The sequence below is a fragment of the Gobio gobio genome, assembly GCF_949357685.1.
Source record: "Gobio gobio genome assembly, chromosome: 6".
Classification (NCBI taxonomy): domain Eukaryota; kingdom Metazoa; phylum Chordata; class Actinopteri; order Cypriniformes; family Gobionidae; genus Gobio; species Gobio gobio.
The window spans coordinates 9,797,378-9,816,597 of NC_137102.1; the positions used below are offsets into that span (position 1 = coordinate 9,797,378).

Genomic DNA, 19,220 nt, shown 5'->3' on the forward strand with positions numbered 1-19,220 from the left:
AACACTTCTTTCAAAAACACAGATTCAGAACAAAAGAAATTAATGTCTTTATGGGTGAGTCACTGAATCATTTGCTCATCTGATTTGTTCAAAACACTGATTCATTTAGAAAGCCCCTGTGTTCTGTTGTGGACAATAGACAAAGAAACTGGCTATATTGTGTCTAAAATATAACTTACTCATATAAGCACATTACAGTAATTTCACAACACTGGCAATGGAGGGATGAGATAAAACAATATTTCCCCTATATTCTCACAGGACTTATTTTCTCCCGCCCTCTCAAACCCCTATGTTATACCTGTTACAGTACATACTGTGCCCCAACTGAATATATTGATTTAATATTTCTACAACATGCACAAGTCTGACAGAATACGAGATGAAATATGTTTTACTTACAAGGGATTTTTTGCTGCAACATGCAACAAAAATCTATGTAGATAAAGAGGGCAGGACAGCAAATAGTATAAGCTAGTGCAGCATCAATTGCCAGACAGACCACCAAGCAGAGCAAATGATTGCAATACGAATCCCTGGAGACCTCTTGTGTGCCATAGTAGTGAGATGTCTTATGTTTGGCAGGACATTGTGTCTCTGCAGCAATATTATTATTCCCCACGGAGAAACCTCAGCAATTGTCTCAACACTTAACAAGCTCAAAGACCTCAAGTGCAATGTACCCAGAAAGAGCACTTTCAGTGTCTGTCCAAAGGTCATCACACAATAAAACTATGCCCTCATTATTTTGAGCTTTTCTTTTTTTCTTTTCTTGTTGACTGTGAAAGTTTATTGCGAGTCTGGCAAATGAATGAACTGGTGTATTCTGGCTGACTTGATGTAAGGTGATGTGAGTGAACTTTACTCTCTGGGTCTGTTGCTGAATAAACATGCGACATTCTAGCATGCATCACCCAGCAGATTCACTGAAATTGCGCTGTCATATCACGTTAGAAACGGAGGGCTGTTAGAAGAGGCTTAGGAAACAGAAACAAAAGACACACAACCAAATGTTGTCTCGGAGAAAGGACAGGGAGACACACACTTACATTTCCCCATTGAAAGTGGTAAATCTTTGAAATTATACTCTTAAATATGTTCTCAGTACTGTCTTAGAAGCCTAACAGCCCTGTGACAGGGTTCTTCAGAGCAGAGCAAGATATGCAAATGAGGGAAATCATATAATTAAATCTTAAAACTTCATTCAACAATGCAAAGTTGAGAATTCCCCTGCGATTAAAGGGGATTCCAGTTACCAATCATGTTAGCTCCGTAAAGCTCATCCAATTGAAAGCCTACAAGTTTGGACACATGGATTAAGCTATAGTAGAGAGAGGATAGTCTGTATTTGCATTTGGGCTTAATATCGGCATGAAACGGAAGTAACGATTCTTCCCTTTTGTAACATATTATCCGAGCTAGAGTGCTGGTGACCAATCCTGCTCCTGGAGGGCCACTGTCCTGCAAAGTTTAGCTCCAACCTCAGTTAAACACAACTGAACCAGCTAATCATGGTCTTACTAGGCATACTAGAAACTTCTGGGCAGGTGTGTTTAGGCAAGTTGGAGTTAAACTCTGCAGAACAGTGGCCCTCCAGGACCAAATTTCGACACCCCTGTGCTAAAGGGTCAAAAGTTATATACCTTTAGCTTTAAGTGCATAATCCAGGTATTTTAAGTGTACTTTTTTCTTTTTGGAATGATCAGTGTGAACACTACTCACATCATAATACAAAAAATGACATTTAACGGAGCCCCTAAAAGCATATGATGATGTTTACAAATATAATTGTTTTTGCGTTCCCCCAAGAAACTTTGAATTAGCTCGAACATGTATATATATTTTATACAGTGGTGGCCAAAATGATTAGAACACTTGGCATCTGGGAGTCGTCTTATTGGGTCTGGATTTATTTTCCAAGAGGACAATGACCCAAAACATTCTTCTAACTATTGCCGGAGCTACCTGTGACGAAAGGAATCTGCTGGAACATTGAAAATGATGGACTGGCCCCCTAGGGTTACCACCCGTCCCGTGAAATAAGGAATCTAAAAAAATGAGACAACTAATTACATTATAATATAGTCATAATTTAAGTACATTAATAAAAAATTAACATTTTTTAATTTAAAAAAAGTGATTACTGGTTCAGAATGACTGCTTAAACGGTTAGTTCACCCAAAAGTTAAAATTCTGTCATCATTTACACAAGTTGTTCCAAACCTGTATAAATGTCTTTGTTATGTTGAACACATGAAAGATACATTCCTACTATGGCAGTCAATGGTGCCCACAAAGCAGCCTGGTTACAAACTTTCTTCAAAATATCATCTTTTGTGTTCAGCAGAACAAAGAAACTCATACAGGTTTGCAACAACTTGAGGGTGAGTAAATCATGACAGAATTTTCATTTTTGGGTGAACTATCCCTTTAAAGTGCACCATAAAAATTTATTTAGAAATAAATAAAATAATCAAAGTTAAAATAATATAAAAATGCGTTCAAGTTCACATACTTGATCTCATGTTTTCTTATGGTTTATTGTTGAGCTGTCAAGTTGTCATTGTTGAAATAATCAGTTCATGACTTATTCTTGGTTTTTTGGGGGTCTGGGTGTCATGAATGGGTGTCCCTTATTTTGCCACACTGAAGGTGGCAACCCTATGGCCCCCTCAAAGTCCAGACCTCAACCCCATCGAACACATTTGGGGCGACTTTGATGGACAGATCTATTGTACATTCAAAGGAAAGCCTTTGGCTTCAGTTGCAGATGGCATGGGATAACATTAGTGTTGAAGTTCTCAGAGGATATATATTGACACTATGCCAGAGAGATGTGCTGATGTAATTGCTGCAAAAGGACATACCAAATATTAAAGTTAAAAGTGGATAAAACCACTCGACACACTTCATCTGATATTTGATGGTCAGAGCAACCATCTGCATGTTTCATGAACATTATGAAATTAAATCATGTTTTGGAGGCAAAAAAGGTCAATATTTTCAGCCCTGTCAGCGGTTATATATATAAATAATCGCTGACAGAGCTGAAAATATTGACCTTATACTTGACCTTATATATATATAAGGGATTTTTGGTCAAATGCCTAAAATAAGATCTGTGGTTAACACAAGCTTGATATATTTTCACATTTTATTCTTCTACATAAAATATATCAGTATACCCCATTGTGAATTTTTTTAAGCTTTTACTTGCCTGATAAAAGGCAGTTGCTAACAAGTGGCTAGATGGGACTACAGAGGTTGTCAGGGACATTAAGCGTCATCACGCTGAACAGGTAAACTCATCTTACTACTTACTAGTCGGTGTTACAGTACAGCCATTTTGTGTTTATGTCAAGGGAATGCTAACTTCCGGGTTGGCCTACAAAATTACATCAACACTGCAGCACAGCACTGCAGCACTTATTTGGTGCATACGTTTATGGCGTGTTGCTTGGATACACACTTGGTGATTTGACTTCATTTGGAACGATTTTCGCAAACAAATCAAAAATAGACAATACTGGCAGCTCTAAAATGTACTTTATTTTACTATACATAATAATTTCTTGTTAAGTGAACTGTTGTATAAAAGCAATCATAAATCCTGTTGTTTACAATATCACAGCCTCATGTTGCGATACAATATTTCTTATTTACAAGTCAAAGAACTAAAAGTCTGAGAGAGAATATTGATAATTCATCCTCCAAAGCGAGTAATATGCATTAGTCAGGGTAAACAGCATATTTAATTTGACACAAACGTATTTTAAGTGCACTTTTTCTTTTTTGAATAATCAGTGTGAACAATACTCACAACAGTATACTATAAATGACATATAATAGTACAGAGCCCCTAAAAGGACATCCCCCAAGAAACTTTGAGATATTGCCCGACCACTTATTGTGTGCACAGACACCAGGGAAAACTTGAACCACCTCAAACACTGCAGCTGATGTGGATACTGGATAGCATAATGTCGAGAAGACGCTGTACTCTACAATGTGTTTGTTGTGTTTCATATTGTGTAGATATCTGGCTAACCGGCTAACTCACATGATTACTGTCTTACTATACTGTAAATCAGCTGTGTGCTACTATTACCTAAAACTGTCTGTTAATGCAGATTGTCTGTCATTCTTTGAGTAAAGATAAAGGATGGATCAAGATTTGTTTTGCAAACTTTAGTGCTGTGCTAACAAATGCGCTGTTATTGATACAGTTCCTGCATGTGCACCGCAATAAATTAGAAACACACACATACACACACACACACTCGGGTTTGTTGATGGATGCATCTTGTTAATGCTGATGGTGAGGAATTACAGTTGAAACATCTCATAATGTACCTCAAACTGAGTAGCATCACTGAGAATCGTCCTGCTCAAAGTTCAGGTTGAATAACTAGTTCTTCTCATGTTTCATCTATTCGGACTCGCGCTGGGATTGGTGTAAAATCGACTTCATCGTTACTGTCTTTATAGTGTGTACAATCGTTGAGCTTTAGGAAGCCTCTGGACGCCGGACGGAGCAGGAGTTCAGTTATGGTAATGGGCGTTTTTTTCCAAAATACGCGCTGTACACAGTAGACCAATCCCAACAGACTGGGTCATCTGACCAATCAGAGCAAAGAAGGCTCGGGGAAAGGAGGGATTTAGAGAGACTGATTCATCCATTGAGTTGTTTGAGAATCATTGAACATTGTGGTGATGTGCAAAGTATATTATGAGAAAATTAAACAGTTTTTTGGACATTCAATGCATGTAAACCTGTTGTTGGAGACCTCCAAAACGAAATTAGGAAACTTTAAAATAGCATAATAGGGGCACTTTAAAGCTTTTACATGTCTTAAAAAGTAAAAAAGCAATCATAAATCTTGTTGTTTAACCCTTCCATGCATAAATTATGAATACATTATCTAGATTAAGATTATTACTTTAATATGATGCTAAAATGAAATCCATTTTCATTTTTACAAAATTTAATTTTATTTAAAAACTATTTAACTGTCCACGTCGACACCATGCAACAAAGGCGTAAAATGGGACATAAAACCACAGATGACAATATGGAACATTGTGTTTTAATTATGGCATGTTATACAATGTACATCAGCTCAGTTATTAAAAACAATAATATATAATATAAAAACAATAAAACACATATTGTAGGAACTATAACGGTAGTTACATATATGCGGAAACCTAGAGCTGGGCTTTGCTGGCACATAGGCTACTCCTCATCACTGCTGTCACTGTCACTTCCACTGTCCTCTGGGATATTCTCTATTATTCTGTTCTGAGTTCTTGACCTGCTGTCCCTGGTTGAAAGGCAAAATGCTAATTTGTCTCGGTATGTATGTGTAAAGTTGCCATTTAATGCCGTAATATGTCATTTTTAATGGTAATTTATGTTGATACATTTGTTAAATGTCTGTTTTATTACAATATAAGACAAATCATAACATCTTTGCAAACATAGAACAGATATACTAGCAGGTTACAGAAATCAGACTTTATGCAATCTGACTCCACTGTTGGATAACATCCACATACATGGACAGTTAGTTGTTGGTGTATAAAAACTAAATTTTACTCTAATTGTTTGTTTATAAAATACTAACATATTCATCATACTTTTACTGTACTATTTTTTTTTTTTTTAGCTCAATTTACCTCCTTGTATAAAAGTTTTTCACAGATATGCCTGGGGCATTTGGCACATGGCTATCACTGTCAGCCATCTTGGATTAATGATGTCATCAAGCAATGTAGCCACTGTTACAATATTGCTGTCAATCTACTGACTCTGCCCTCAAGCGGTTTGGAGATAATTACCATGATAAATGAACCCTAAATGGAGTTAAATTAACTGTCCACAAATGTGGACACCATGCATGAAAGGGTTAAAATACCACAGCCTCATAAATCTGGTTGGTTAGAATATCACAGCCTCATGTTGCAATCCAGTATTTCTTATTTCTTTAATGGTAAACTAACCTGCAAAGTGTGAGAGGGAATATTGGTCATTTATCCTCCAAAGCATATGATACTCAAGAGCAATAGACATTATTCAGGGTAAACAGCATATTTCATTTGACACAAGCGGAAATAAGGTTTTGAGGGATAGATAAGAGTCAATATATTGTACTGTTATGTCAAAGAGAAATGTCAAATATGTATTTCTGCAAATTTAAAAAGATAATGGAAACATGGGTTGTAAATATAAGATAAGAGCTAGAACCTTAAGACAAAACAATATATTGAATCCATCAAATAAAAAAATGGCATCTACCCTGAATAAGGTCTGTTGGTGCTTCACATTTGTGGGGAAAGGCATCAGTGTAACATGTCAAAGTACATTTAAAGATCTGCCTTTGTTGAATTTGCTTCAGTTTCAAGATTGAAACGGATGGCTAGGCTACTATTTATTTATTGTTTTACTTTTGTTTATCTTATTGTGGATTTATTCATTCCTTCTGCCCTGACACCTTCTCTGAAATTGGATAAGTTGGCTCATGTATTAAGTGCCCTTGGCTGACTGTAGCCCCTCAGAGAAAACATTCAAATCCCTTTTTCATTTGTGCTCAACAAGAGGGCATGGCAGACAAAATATGGTTAGCCCAGCAGAACTTAGAAGTGCACTTCACAGGGCCAGGTCTTTTGATTCTCTGGACATTTTGAAAATAGATGCGTGGGCATGCATGCAAGTTGTGCATTTCGTGACTTTAGAGCACATGGGTTTCTGAACTCTGTGTTCTTTTGCTAGTATCACTGTATGTATGTCTGCCCTCTCATGCTCTACTGCTCTCTTTCTTGCATGAGTGATCGTTATATTTAGAGGATGCATTAACATTGACCCATAGGGATGAGAAAAGGTCTTTATGCGTAATAAGTTATTTGTACAGAATAATTTTTTTTAATAGCGATTTTATACTAATTACTAATCCCCCAGATAACACAAGAACTCCTAATAGCATAATATATTAGAACATAGACCTATATATGTCATGAATGCCATTCTAGTAGAATGATTAATTAGTGAATGGGGAGGTGAGGTATGATTTATTAAAAACTGGAGCTGTATGATCAGTATGTCATTCAGCCTCGGCCAAACATCTGTTCATCTCACTTTGGTGTGAGCCTGCACTGATATTTAAACCATCACAAATTACTTAATTGTGCCTGTAATCCATTCATAATGACCATCCTTTTTCACAATGACACTTTTGTAAACATCCGGATATAAATTATAAATTAAAGTGGCCCTTTCATGCATTTTCTGTAGAGTGTTATTCAGCTGTTTGTGAATGTAAACAGTCTGCAAAGTCTCGCAGATCAAAGTGCACAATAAATTGAGTTATTGTCTCCCAAAAGAAAGAACCAGATTCTGCCTGAAACGAGTCACCGGTAATTCCAGACTTATTGCTGCATGAATCTATGTAGGTTTGTAACCTAATGCCCACCTCTTCATTGGCTGCCCACGAACAATGTCTACTCGGACCCGCTCTCAAACACTATAATTGTATCTGAGGCCTGCAAGAGGTTGGTTTGGTTTGTGTTGTCAATATTTTGAGAAGACGCATATTTCTATGAGACCTATGAAAGCAAGGTAGGCTTTCCGAAAGGAGGGCTTTCTGAATCCTTTATCAAACTGTTTCATACTGTAAGAAAAGACATGATGTTTCAATGCAATGTGTGTTATGAGATAATTAAAGTGTTTTTTTTTTTTTTTTTTTACCTATGATGGATGTTAACCTATTGTAAGAGACCTCCAAAACAAAATTAGGAACCTTTAAAAAAGGGCGCTTTAAGAAAAAGTTATACTATGGTTCATAAACATGCTTCTTGCTGCTCCTTATTTTTTTCTCTCTGATATCATGTGCTGGCCAAAGCAGAGCGCTCTTTCCTCCCCAAGGCTGAATGATTTTCAGCACCCACACTCGCAAATAGTTTTATTTAACTGCTTCTAGCTGCTGCAATGTTTGGATACTCTTATTTCTATGACATGAGAGATATATGTTTTTATCTTTTGTTTTTGCAGTAGATGAAAGTGTTTTTTTCTGTGTACTGTACACAATGATGTGTAGGCCTTTATTCACATGAATCTTAATCGTGAAAGTGAATTTACATGAAGTTATTTGCACATAATGTGGCTTTTATATAGCTGCATGTTTACAAGGCATGTGGTGTTTAAATACATACTACATACTATAGTGTATATACACTGATCAGGCATAACATTATGACCTAATATTCTGATGGTCCCCCTTTTGCTGCCAAAACAGCCCTGACCCGTCGAGGCATGGACTCCACTAGACCTCTGAAGGTGTGCTGTGGCACCAAGATGTTAGCAGCATATCCTTTAAGTCCTGTAAGCTGCGAAGCGGGGGCCTCCATGGATCGGACATGTTTGTTCAGCACATCCCATAGATGACGATTGGATTGAGATCTTAGGAATTTGGAATTTGGAGGCTATGTCAACACCTCAAACTCGTTGTGCTCCTGAATCCATTGTTGAACCATTTTTGCTATGTGGCAGGGCGCATTATCCTGCTGAAAGAGGCCACAGCCACCAGGGAATACCGTTTCCATGAAATGATGCACATGGTCTGCAACAATGGTTAGGTAGGTGGTATGTGTCAAAGTAACATCCGCATGGATGGCAGGACACAAGGTTTCCCAGCAGAACATTGCCCAAAGCATCACACTGCCTCCACCGGCTTGCTTTCTTCCCATAGTGCATCCTGGTGCCATGTGTTCCCCAGGTAAGCACACACACCTGGCCATCCACGTGATGTAAAAGAAAACGTGATTCATCAGACCAGGCCACCTTCTTCCATTGCTCGGTGGTCCAGTTCTGATGCTCACGTGCCCACTGTTGGCGCTTTCGGCGATGAACAGGGGTCAGCTTGGGCACCCTGACTGGTCTGCGGCTACACTCTAAAAAGCTTTTGGGTTGAAGACCCAAAAAGATTGGGTTGCTTTAACCCAGCAATTAGGTTGTTTTAACCCAGTGAATGGGTAATTTTAACCCAGCGGTTGGGTTACATGTTTGCTTAAAACAACCCAATCGCTGGGTTAAAACAACCCAATTGCTTTGGTGTGGAGATGCTCTGACCCAGTCGTCTAGCCATCACAATTTGGCCCTTGTCAAAATTGCTCAAATCCTTATGCTTGCCCATTTTTTCTGCTTCTATATAAATATATATTCCAAGTTGATTTTGAAATGACTTGAAAGATTAACATGAATGTAGGCTAAGTATTTTTCTTTTGCTTTAATGACAGCATCATTTGAACTCAATAAACTCCACAAGTTTGGGTCAAACCTGATGCTATCCAGCATGATTTGAGATGATCCAAGGAGCATCAAGGAGTTGAAATTCTGACTGTCTGTACAAGTAGTTCACAAGATCAATATCACACATTTGCTTATTAGATTAGTGACCTAGAAATCTGAAGCATTTATTGTTCTTTTTACGTCATTTTCTAGTTTAAATAAAATTTTGAATCCCAGATTTTTAATTGTGATCAGACATTGTGGTCACCACATTTGGGAACTCAAAATAAACTACAATGTCTACTTGTTTAGTTATATAAATTACTATTAAAAGTACAATATATTATGTAAATATGGCTTGTTGGTCTTTTCACCAATCACATTTCTGGCACATACAGGACAGTATGTGTATAGTTTTGAATAAATTGTTTGTTCTGATGACCTGGTTATGTTTCAGGTTGATTTGAGCATTAATTCCCTCATGGTTTTGGAAGAGCAGACATTCATGGCCCTTGGAAGCTATTTTGTTCCATATACACCCTGCACAGTGTCATGATGATTTCTTATTCTGTTGTGTTTGGAACAGTAGAGTGATTTATCATACCTTGAGTTTTATGGCCGATATCGAATTTCGACCAACATCCAGAAAAAGACTGAGTGGTACTAAGACCTACTTGGTACTTAACTAGTACTTAAAAGAACAGTTCACCTCCAAAAAAAAAAAATTCCCTCATCATTTACTCACCATCATGTCATTCCAAACTGTGGGGGAAATATATATATATACAGTATATTTCCCTGAATTAATGTCTCCCTGTTCTCCACCGCTCCCTTTTTAATACTCTTTCTGTATTTAGCCACCACATTAATGCAGGCTGTGGTAAATAAAGAGATGTGTTTAATTGTGCTGTTGTCCTCTGAGTATGCGATCCATTGAAACGCTGTGTCTAATCTCATATTCACAGAGTTATTGGCCCTTCCAGATGAAGCCCAAGAGAGCAACCTATACACTGATGAACTGCCGTTTGAAGGTCTGAACACACATGGCTGACGTTAAGACCATGAACAATGGCTTTCCATGTGGACTATTATCAGCAGAGGTGAGATGTTGAAAGCCGTACCATTGGGAAATGGAGAACAAATGTTATTGTGTGTTAATTTAGCGGCAAATCAATGTTGAATGGATTCCTTGTCAAATGCAGATATGTACACTCCACTGTTTTTAATACGCAAACAATGGGGAAATTACACAAACACACAGGAATAAAAAAAAAAAAAAAAAAAAAAACATCATCACAGTCTTTTCCATCTTAGGGACCATTTTAAACATAGAACCATCCATCATTGTTAAATACAATTGCATGTGGCAACTCAGGCATACTGATGTTTGGGCAGAACATTGTGATTCTAATTGAAGTTTACAGGAAATGACTGAAGATTTCAGGCAGACTTAGTTTATGGGATCTGTTTGCACAGTCTTTTGTCCCCCCCGGCATGTGCAGTGTCATTATTTGTTTAGTTAACTTCTTTGTTTGATACCTAAAACAAGGTTCTGCACTGACAATATGACAGTACAATGTGCATTTGTCAGCCATTTTTATTCCGAATTTGCTTTTCATCCCTGTCGCTCTAGAGATAAAATGCCCGATGTTAAAATTCATGAAGAACATCTTTGAACCATACCCAATTTTTCCTGTGTGAAACCTTAAAGGGATAGTTCAAGCCAAAATGAGAAAATGTACTCACTCTCATATCATTCCATACCTGTATGACTTCCTTTCTTCTGTGGAACATAGAGATTTTTTTGAAAGTCAATGGGGATCCTACTGGCTTTAATGGTAAGGACAAAAAAGCTATTTTTTCAAAGTATCATATTTTTTTCCCACAGAAAATCATACAGATTTAGAACATGAGGGTGAGTGAATGATGACAGAATTGAAATGTTTGGGGTAAACTATCCCTCTGCATATATGCAGTAATTATGCTTAAATATCAGAAGAAATTAATCGCAAATCATTTCTCATTCATAACAGCACTCACTTAGGATAAATATTTTACCTATCACCAGAGCATCACCAAGAACTTACCCCTAGCATCTGCTTAATGGCTGCAAGCTGCTCATCACATGCTTCAGTTAGATCTCAATAACACACTCACACATTACGCATGTCTACATGAGCACTTGTCTTTTACAGAATGTGTCTCATTCAGAGTGACTATAAAAAGTGATAGACTCAATTTCAGTACTTGTTTAAGTAACAACCTCTGAGTGACGATGGAACAACAACTGCAGAAGCTCCCCATTGGCAATCCAATTTGGATTTCACTTCACATTTAATCTGAAATCATTTTTCTTTGTGGTCACTTTAAAACAGGCTGTTTTGCAAAAATCAGCACGTACCTTCCAAACGTCCCACAAAGTCTCCCGAGGATTAAAGCAGCGCAATCCAGACCTCCAGTCGCTATTGCAATAAACTCTTCGGTCTTGCACACACGCTCTCTCTTTCTGGTCCTCTCCTCAATCACTCTCTGTAATGCGCTCGCCCTCTCGCTCTCTCTTTGGCTCTCTTTAACTTGCCCTCTCTCTCTCTCTCTAACACACAGTCTCTCCCTCTCTCATCTGAGTATTGTGCAGAGCTCTGTGAAAACAGAATGAGGGGGAGAGCAAAGCGCTTGCTGAATTCAGTATTCAGCCCTGCAGTGTCAAGGGGACAGAGAAGAGAGAGAGAGAGAGAGAGAGAGAGAGAGAGAGAGAGAGAGAGAGAGAGAGAGAGAGGCTGGCTGCTGTAACGCTCATGTGCGCTCAGGACTGATGCTCTCGGTACAGGGTGCCTGTGGTTGTCAGAGGCTGATCGTCTGGCGTTACATCCCTCCCAGGGAATGGCTCTCCTCCCCCTTTAAATTGCCAGATTAATGCCGGTCCCACCAGTGCTAAACATAGTCGGTGTAGTCAGATTTGCTGTGTTACCCTTAGGGGATATAGAACTTTTCAATGAGCGAGCCGGCGGGTTTGTGTTACATGGACTTTCATTGACTTTTCACGTTGCTCATGAACGTTGAACGTTGGTATATTCTCAAAATCTTAAAGTAGTCTTGCTAATTCACGTTTGGTGGCTTATTTTAACCCCCCCAAAAAAACCACTGTGTTAAAAACTTTTTATTTGTGATTCGCTTGATGTGGGTTGACCCAATTTAAAAGACTTTGAAGTCTTAATTGGAGGGTGGGGGTGGCTATAAGGTGGAGGTCAGAGGTTTTTATGTTGCACACATGAATTTTTGATTTGAAAGATTTATTAGATTACACTTGTGTGATCAGTTGTTCTGCTTATCCACAAAGCAATTGGTTGGAAATGTCCAATAGGCTGTGTCGTTCACAAAGTTTTACAGATCTCTTGCCTGTAAAGTGCTTGTTTATTAATGCGTTATGCTTATTATACATGAAGAGGGCTACTTAGTTCCAATGAGTTTTCAGTGTGGGCGAGGATATCCAGAGCGGCACTGCCGAAATAGAAATCAAGCAATAAAATGTAGAATCGTTTGATGCAGTGGCAGCAGTTTATGGCAAAACTCTGATGTAAAGATTGATTCTGCTTTAATTCAATTTTTTTTTATTTTTATAATTACTTTACTTATTTAATCAATATTTAAATTGTAAATTAATATTAATAAAATAAATGCATATTCAAATTTCTAATGAAAAATACCCTGTTGCTTCATGATGTAATATTTTATTAGGACACTGTTATTTCTGCATTAATTTAATTATTAAAGGTGCACTATGTAACTTTTCCGTCCGCTAGAGGTCGCCAATTCAAAGCCAAGGCGTAGTTTGATGACACCAAGTTTGAGCGCAGAATCTCGGGACATGTGGTCTTCACCTCACAGCGGGTGGAAAAAAATCGGGATAGGACTCGGGCTGAAATCATGTTCATGGATGCGATTATTAACGTTACAGTAATATGAAGCAGAGCCGGACCGAGTGTTGTGGGAGCTGAGCAAGGCCGCTTGAGCGATTGTTAATAAGATAAATGCCTCGCAAGCAGCGGGACTTTTATTATGCCACAGTCGCCGGCGCCATTTCCGCTTTTCCGGTCATGAGTATGAGGTAACGCAGCTCTGTTTATCATATTAGATACATTTGAGTGTGTTGAAAATTATGTTATGACGTTACTCTGTGGAAACCGAGGGTAACGCAGATATGACGCAATTGACAGGCGACTCCCTCAAACGTCCCGGTTCCTTGGTTAAAATCGCAATTTTCTCACAATTTACACATAGTTGGAAACATTTGGGATATTGTAAGTACTCAACTGAACAAAATACTGTATATAACACTGGCCTGGTGTTTTTTTGGATATTTTACTGCAAACATTTTACATATTGCAGCTTTAAATAGTAGGGGTGTAACGATATTCAAACCGAACCGAAAAAATGCGATACACCACCCTCTGTATGAACCGCGATAATCTCATGTCGAACCGAATGAGCCCCGCCCCCTGCTGCCCCGGCCCAGCTCTCACTTCACAATATGCCACAAAATTATTTTTTATCTTCTTTTTACTAAATATTATTATAATAATATTATTTACTAAGTATACACTAACTTTTGTCTTCCAAGGGCATGTCACGTCACTTCGGTGATCGCTCAAGTTACAGCATGGTGGAAGAGTAGCCAGGTAGGCAAAATGCTACCTTGAAGTCCCAGCAACATCGTCATTTTCGTAGCTTGATACAAAATAAAAAATCTCTCTCACCTCAGAAAACCGCTTTCCTGTCCTGTAAGCTGTTATGCACTCGTAGCGCACACACTTTAGTTACGCGCGCGCCCTATCACGGCGTATATTATAAGCTCAAGAGAAGCTACGAGCATGCAACTTTACAATGTCAATTTGTAAGTTATGAAATGAAAGTAAAGTGCCAATAAATCACATAAGTGGTTCGACGTGTGTTAGCTGGGAAGGATTTGCATGCATTTATGATGTGCATTCTGATCATCAGGAGCAGTATTTCATGTGATGTATTGTGTATTCATCATGGTAACTGTTGTTTCCATAACCACAAAATGCCACTTTATTTTTACTTTATTTTATTTAGTTTATTTTTAAATTAGTGTGGTGGCTACTTTATGGTATAAACAAAAACTGCTATTTAATATCTTTAACTTATAGGCCTATTTATTCATCAGTATTAGTCATTTTCATACATTTCATGTGTTTGTTAAGTAGGCTAAAGTGGGACATTATTTGTGTGTGTGTCATCAATTTTTATGAAATAAATGTGCTTTTTTTTTTAAAAAAACATTATGGTAAATAGTAAAATGAGTAGACTTCTGACTAGTCTACAGTGCAGACTGCAGACATTTATTTCATTTGAGTTTACTCAGGTATGCTAACTGCTCTAAAGAAAACGTGAAGCCAATGTATACAGTTAAATTATTGCTGTTGTTATTATTAAGTTAAAAGTGAATCTAGTGTTATTATTGCTGTTGCCCGCCATGAACCATAACTCCACAGCAAACAGAACCGAACCGAAGCGTGGCTCCAAAACCATGACATGAACCGAACCGTGGCATAGTTGTATCGTTACACCCCTATTAAATAGTGTAAAAAATATTTTTTTATTTTTAAAATATATTTTTTTAAATTAATAAATTAAATATTAATATGAATAAATTAAATAAATATTTAACTTTCTTTAACCCTCCTGTTACCCTCAAATCTTGTAACATTTGTTACCCACTGGGGTCAATTTGACCCCAGCAATTTAAACCTCCAGAATATTTTAGGTTTATGTCTCAGGTCATTTATGTCTGACAGCATATCTGGGGCCTGTTTCAGAAAGGAGGTTAAGTGAAAACTCTGAGTATGTTAACCCTGAAATAAGGGAAACTCTGGGTTTTCTGTTTCAGAATGGGAGGTATGTCAAACCCGAGAAAGCAGGGTAAGTCAAGCCCGTTTCTGAAAGAGAGGTAACTTATACTCAGAGTCAGTTACCAGGGTAACTTACTCTGTGAACCTAACCTGGTCAGGAGCAGGTTTTCTTTGGTAAACCCAAAGTTTCTTTCAGTCTCCTCCCCCTTTTTAAAGTGCCAGCAGTGTTTAAAAACTGAATTCATTCATTCAAACGCCACAAAAGCTTTTCTTACTGAGTATTTTGGTTGTATTTCAAGTGCAAGTATCAAAAAATTATAAGTTTAATCTAAATCTAAAGTAAGCGAAGTTTACTTAAAACAAATTAAATTATCTGCCACTTGACAAAAATACACAGTAAGAAAAGCATTTTTTGCAGTGCAGGAACATTCATTCATTGCTTATATTTTCATCCTGTGGACACTGTCGAACTGACAAAAATGGCATGTCCTTTTATACAGGATCCTGACATTCACTTGGTAAACCTCTAGAAGTAACCTAATAATTAGGATTTCCAGCGGTTGGACGCATTGATGACACTCATATACCCATCATCACACTTTCTGAAAACGGATTACTGTATGGGATGGAAGGATGCTGCCAGATGGTAGTACGAGATATATGCCATAACCACCACCACAGCTGTTAAATACATTTATTTACATACAAATACTTTATTCTTTTTCCTGTTGGATGTTAATATTCTTCCTCCATCTCCTCTTCATCTGTCAGTGGTGCTGGTGTTTTGGCTGGCCTGAGTAGAAGTCAAATGTTAATGTCATTCCCCTGATTATTAAATGTAACAGGTGGGATTAGAGAACATTTCATTATGTGAAAAGAGCATAGACCCTTTTCACATTTCTGGGTTTACGAAGTTGAAGTCGTCATAGTTGGGTTAACTTTTATAGTGGTGAATGAGAGAATACATTAAATATATATTTTTGTGTCCCCATTTGCTCAAATAGCAAAAGAAAAACTCCACAATAGTGATTTCACAACTTTCAAAAAGAGGGAAAAAATAGAGTGAGTTTGACGACGGAAGTGAAAAGAGAGAAAGATGTTAATTTTTACATCAACTCCCATAGACGCTTTATTAAGCACCCTCACAGTCATCACAGTCTGTGAAAAGGGTCTATGTGGGAAAAGCTGCTGCACATTGGACACTGAATGATATTTATTTAATATGTCAAATGTTTGTAAAGTCATTAAACCAACACCCATGAACATTTTATGCTTAAAGCTTTATCTGATTGAATTGTTTTTATTTTTCATTTTAAGCTGCTGCCACATTCTTTTTTTGCCTTTTGGATACCATGAACATTTTATTTAATTAAAATTATTAAGAATTGAACTTACATATTGACCCGGAAGTATGCAAACGTCTTTTTGTTGGGTGCTGTTGCCATGGTGAATCGTAATTTCGGAGCTCCATTGATCGTGGCTTTTCATAGTTGGAGTGCATGTGCTTAACTCAGAGTCAGTCCACTCAGAGTTGATTGAACTACATCAATTCAGCTGTTCTGAAACCCAAAACTCAGAGTTTCCCATCTCAGAGTAAGTCAACTCAGAGTTCAGGTTTAAACTCAGAGTTGGTTGAACCTCCTTACTGAAACGGGCCCCTGGTGGGCCCTGGAACCATTTTGATGACATTAGCAGCACTATGGCTACCCTGTCATTCACGTGATGGGGCAGGACCATAATAACGTGAACTACTAGTGGTTCTCGCAATACTAAAGGTATGGTTTGGTTAGGTTAGATTAGAGCCCTAAATTAGAGGGAAGTTGTTTGAATGTTACATTGAATATATACAATTATAGCATGTTATAGTGACCTCAATAAAACAACCTAAACAAATGGGTGTAAAATTTTCTAAATGTGTACAGGACATTGGAAAAATATCATCATGTTAATTTTATGTTTACAGAGTTGTCCCCATTAAATTAGGAAAAGTAATTCAATCTAAAGAAAAAAAAAATATGTCAATCGTGTTTTTACAGACGTTAAACATTGAATGGGGTCAAATTGACCCCAAAGATTATAGGAGGGTTAAATAGATTTAACTATTTATTAATTTGAAGAGCAAAAATATTAAATGTAATTAAAATATTTTCATACATCATCTTAAGCTGCATAATTAGAAGTATCTCACATCAGGGAATTTCAGTGCATAATTTTCTTTCTTTCTTTCTTTCTTTCTTTCTTTCTTTCTTTCTTTCTTTCTTTCTTTCTTTCTTTCTTTCTTTCTTTCTTTCTTTCTTTCTTTCTTCTCCTTTCTTTCTTTCTTTCTCTCTCTCTCACACCCAATGTGGTCCAAAAATCTCACAGAACTCAACCACAATCACATCATTCAGCTTGAGCAAACAAACATAAAAAGAAGTGCTTGAGGTGAACACAGATTAATGTTTAGTGTGTAAACAGTAAAAATGGGTTTTAAAGCCACCTATACTTAAAATGGAGTAAAAGTGTGCTGACTCTAGGTAGTTTAGCACAGATACACAAACAGCACACATACACGTACAACCGCTAAATACCTCTGGCTACAACCAAGTAAGCAGTTAAACAAGCCACCATTATCTTCTGTAATTGGACCATTAACTGAGAATCTAATCCTGGTCCGGCTTTCCATTTACTTACAACCTATGTATGCAAAGCATTGAACAATGAACATGTTAATGATGTGGCTAAAATGCACTGGGCAAAACAGAGTGTTGTTATTTGTGTTTCTGGGTTTTCTCATCACAAACACTTTACCTTAATTTACTGCTGGTCAGGCATTGGCGTGAATCCCCGAGTCTGATCATCCTCGGAGCAGATGGCGTGGCAAGCTTCCATCCTGAGTTAGACTAAGAGATAATCCTCACAACACATGGTGGGCTATTACAGAGAGACTCTTTTTTTTTGTGAGGGGGGTCCAAGTGTGGGGGTGGAAAATCTATAAAGTCCTGCAATCTTCCGTAGAGGCCAAACCATCAAGGCGTTGAGATCATTGAGGCCTCCAGGTGTGAGTCAAGCTTCCACTGGATACGGTCTGTGATCTCTAAACTCACACACATAGTGTATTGAAAGAGACAGATGTGAACATATATTCCCTATTTGCACCTGATGATATAAACAGCCAGTGAATCCGATCACAGGACACATGTGAAGAATGCATGTGCTCATTCTTGCTCAAAACATCACATTTGCAGTGATACTTGAAAATATTTTGATTGGAATGTTATGTTTGTATTACTTGGCCCGCCCGATCAGTGAATATAACCGCAAACCGTGTACACACAACACACACATGCGCGCACTAGAAAGGAATGTTATTTCACTATTTAAGATAGCCCGTCAGCAGGCCTGTGATACGTTTTGGTAGCCCATCTGAAAAACACATAGCCCTGGGACTTTGGGCTTTGCGAGCCCTGGCCCATGACGTTACAAGTCAGTGTATGATCACAAATTAACCAATAACACTTCAAATAGAGGATTCTCCAGCCTGTGACCGCGTGCTTAGGTATGTAATCAATAGTTTTCAAACGATCTGTAACAATGCAATACTAACACATATAAAAAACATGTTTTATTCACATAAGTGTGTTGCACCATTCCTGTCGGATCCAATATAGAAGGCACAGCATTGTGTTTTAATCTGCAAATCCAGTCTCGGCCTGTATCTTGTTTACAAACGATTCTGCAGGAATGAAATGAAGGAACAAACGCGCAATGTCTTACGCACGTGAGCTGGAACCGGCATGTTTATTGCTCGGTGGCGTGATCCGTCGATGGGCGGGGCTACAGAAGCAGGCATACATATTTATCTGTTGAGGTGGTGTTTCTGCATTCTATGACGTCAGTGGTCGACGTATACTGAGATCGAGTGTTTTCTGGGCCTGGTGTCAATTAAAGCTTTTCTTTGACTAACAAGGAAGTTTTCAGCTACGAAACTTAAAGGATATTCTTATATCACAATGAACTTTTATATATCAAAGACTCAAGGGAAAGTTGATTTCTCAATTCATCACCCCTTTAAATCAAGATCAGAT

The 19,220-nt window shown here is 37.8% G+C and overlaps 1 protein-coding gene across 1 annotated transcript in view; it reads right to left on the minus strand.

Annotated features, from left to right (window-relative positions):
* cdh12a (cadherin 12a) overlaps nt 1-11,825 on the minus strand; it is a 57,149-nt gene extending 45,324 nt beyond the window's left edge. Inside the window, exon 1 of the mRNA XM_079819671.1 lies at nt 11,685-11,825. The gene's annotated coding sequence lies outside the window, so the exon portion shown is untranslated. The remainder of the gene's footprint in view (nt 1-11,684) is intronic.
* Nucleotides 11,826-19,220: the final 7,395 nt, after the last annotated feature.